This window comes from Mustelus asterias, unplaced genomic scaffold (genome assembly GCF_964213995.1).
Source record: "Mustelus asterias unplaced genomic scaffold, sMusAst1.hap1.1 HAP1_SCAFFOLD_1966, whole genome shotgun sequence".
Classification (NCBI taxonomy): domain Eukaryota; kingdom Metazoa; phylum Chordata; class Chondrichthyes; order Carcharhiniformes; family Triakidae; genus Mustelus; species Mustelus asterias.
In genome coordinates, this window is record NW_027591911.1 from 47,086 (window position 1) to 50,644 (window position 3,559).

The following is a 3,559-nucleotide window of genomic DNA, read 5'->3' on the forward strand; positions in this document are numbered from 1 at the left end:
GCTTCTGCCCAGAGAAAGAGAAAAGAAATGAGGTCGCTGGGGAACAAACACTGGTGTTTCCATGACAACAGAGCTACAAATGCATGTTGAAGTTTGGAACACATTTTACCTTTACATTAGTGTTGAAGACAAGGCCTAAAGTATTGAAACCATAGCAACACACAGGCAAATGAGCCTGCTCAGCCACGGACCATCAGGTAACGGAAAATGGAAATCCTTCAAATATTCTCACCTTTCCTGTTTTTAGAATGACTGCTCTCTGAGATTTCGAGAGAAATTGGCAGCTACATTGATCATTTGGAAAGGGCAGCAAGTCACCATCCCACATTTTCACACTCACCGACTGTCACCACCCCACATTTTCACACTCACCGACTGTCACCACCCCACATTTACACACTCACCAACAGTCAACACTCCCACATCTACACACTCACCGACTGTTGCCTGTCACATTTACACACTCACCAACTGTCGTCCTGTCACATTTACACACTCACTAACTGTCACTCCTCCCACATTTACACACTCACCGACTGTCACCCCGTCACATTTATACACTCACCGACAGTCACTCCTCCCACATTTACACACTCACCGACTGTCACCCTGTCACATTTACACACTCACCAACTGTCACCCTGTCACATTTATACACTCACCGACAGTCACTCCTCCCACATTTACACACTCACCGACTGTCACCCTGTCACATTTACACACTCACCAACTGTCACCCTGTCACATTTACACACTCACCGACTGTCACCACTCTACATTTACACACTCACCAACTGTCACCACTCTACATTTACACACCGACTGTCACCATCCCGTATTTACAGACTCACCAACTGCCACCATCCCATATTTACAGACTCGCCGACTGTCACCACCCCACATTTACACATTCACCAACTGTCACCCTGTTACATTTACACACTCATCAACTGTCCCCATCCCACATTTACACACTCCCCAACTCCCACTCCTCGCACTTTTACCCACTCACCAACTGTCACCGTGTCACATTTACACACACCCCGACTGACACCCTCCCACATTTACACGCTCATCGACTGTCACTCTCCCGCATTTACACACTCGCCAACTGTCACCACCCCACATTTATACACTCACCGAATGCTGTCCTATCTCATTTACACACTCACCGACTGTCACCCTGTCACATTTACACACTCACCGACTGTCACCATCCCACATTTATACACTCACTAATTGACATCCTCCCACATTTACACACTCACCAACTGTCACCATGTCACATTTACACACTCACCAACTGTCACCCTGTCACATTTACACACTCACTGATTGTCACTCCTCCCACATTTACACACTAATCAACTGACATCGTCCCACATTTACACACTCACTTATTGTCACACTGTCACATTTACACACTCGCCAACTGTCAGCATCCCACATTTACACATTCACCAACTGTCACAATTCCACATTTACACACTCACCAACTGTCATCGTGTCACATTTACACACACCCCGACTGGCACCGTCCCACATTTACACAATCATTGACTGTCACTCTCCCGCATTTACACACTCACCAACTGTCACCACCCCACATTTACACACTCACCAAATGCTGTCCTATCACATTTACACACTCACCGACTGTCACCCTGTCACATTTACACATTCACCGACTAACACCCCATCACGTTTACACACTCACCAACTGTCACCACCCCAACTTTACACACTCGCCGACTGTCACCATCCCACATTTATACACTCACCAATTGACATCCTCCCACATTTACACACTCACCAACTGTCACCATGTCACATTTACACACTCACTGATTGTCACTCCTCCCACATTTGCACACTAATCAACTGACATCGTCCCACATTTACACTCACTGATTGTCACCCTGTCACATTTACACACTCGCCAACTGTCAGCATCCCACATTTACACATTCACAGACTGTCACAATTCCACATTTACACACTCACCAACTGTCACCCTGTCATATTTACACACTCACCAACTATCACCCTCCCATTTTACACACTCACCAACTGTCACCCTCCCACATTTACACACTCACCAACTGTCACCCTGTCACATTTACACACTCACCGACTATCACCCTCCCATTTTACACACTCACCAACTGTCATCCTGTCACATTTACACACTCACCAACTGTCACCCTGTCATATTTACACACTCACCGACTATCACCCTCTCATTTTACACATTCACCGACTGTGACCATCCCGCATTTACACACTCACCAACTGTCACCCTGTCACATTTACACACTCACCGGCTGTCACCCTGTCACATTTACACACTCATCAACTGTCACTCCTCCCACATTTACCCAGTCACCAACTGTCACTCCTCCCATATTTACACACCCACCAATTGTCACCTGTCACATTTACTCACTCACCGATTGTCACTCCTCCCACATTTACACATTCACCAACTGGCATCGTCCCACATTTACACACTCACTGATTGTCACTCTGTCACATTTACACACTTGCCAACTGTCACCCTCCCACCTTTACACACTCACCACCTGCCACAATTCCACATTTACACACTTACTTACTGTCAGTCTCCTGCATTTACACGCTCACCGACTGTCGCCTGTCACATTTACACACTCGCTAACTGTTACCCTCCCACATTTACACACTCACCGACTGTCACCACCCCACATTTACACACTCACCGATTGTCACACTGTCACATTTACATACTTGCCGACTGACACCTTGTCACATTTAGATACTTACCGACTGTCACTCTCCCTTATTTGCACACTCACCGATTGTCAGGACTCATATTTGCACACTTACCGACTGTCACCATCCCACACTTACACACTCACCGACTGTCTCCCTCTCACCTTTTCACACCCACCCAATGTAATCCTCCAACGTTTGCACACTCACCAACTGTCAGCCTGTCATATTGACGGATGCACTCAGCACAACCCTTCTACATTTACACACCCACCGACTGTAACAATGTCACATTGACAGACACACCCAGCATCACACTCTCACATATACACACTCAAGACTGTTACCCTGTCAGGAGTGGAAACCGAGTTAGATGGGCTCTGGTTTGAGAGGTGCAGTAAAGGTGCAGTAATCCAGATGTGGTCCAACCAGCATTTCATACAGTTCCAGCATGACCTCATTGCTCTTCTTTTCTATGCCTTAGCTAATAAAGGCAAATATCCCATATGCCTTCTTAACCACCCTATCTACCTGCTACCTTCAGGGATCTGTGGATATGGACTCCAAGGCCCCTCTGACTTTCTGTGCTTTCCAGGTCCTACCATTCATCATGGTGTAATCCTTTGCCTTGTTAGCCCTCCCCAAGTGCATTACCTCACACTTTTCCAGGTTGAATTCCATTTGGGCTCTATCTTCCTGTAGTCTATGACTATCATCCACATTATTTACCACCCTACCAACTTTCATGTCATCCGCAAACTTCTTGATCATACCCCCTACATTTAAGTTTAAATTATTAATGTACACC